Raw genomic sequence first — 203 nt, 5'->3', positions numbered from 1 at the left:
TGGCTACTGTGCCCTGGGGCTTTCCAAAGGCACCCCGCATACCTGTCTGCAGCCTAGATTGGAGATAGCATGAGGTCAGACCTCAGTGTCCACTGGAAAGAGCTGTCTCCAAGGTCCCTTAGGGCAACCCATACAATCAACAGGCTGCATACACTACCAAGGAGGCTACTGTTTGCAGCCATGGCACACTGGGCCCCCATGGA

The 203-nt window shown here is 55.7% G+C and overlaps 1 pseudogene; it reads right to left on the bottom strand.

Annotated features, from left to right (window-relative positions):
- Positions 1–100: 100 nt before the first annotated feature.
- Positions 101–203, bottom strand: LOC145719310 (small nucleolar RNA SNORA70; annotated as a pseudogene; the record flags this gene model as incomplete).

The sequence above is a fragment of the Leptonychotes weddellii genome, unplaced genomic scaffold, assembly GCF_054177405.1.
Source record: "Leptonychotes weddellii isolate Sample4059 unplaced genomic scaffold, ASM5417740v2 HiC_scaffold_378451, whole genome shotgun sequence".
In the NCBI taxonomy this organism is placed as follows: domain Eukaryota; kingdom Metazoa; phylum Chordata; class Mammalia; order Carnivora; family Phocidae; genus Leptonychotes; species Leptonychotes weddellii.
The sequence above is the reverse complement of the archived record's forward strand: the minus strand, read 5'-3'. Positions and strand labels throughout refer to the sequence as shown.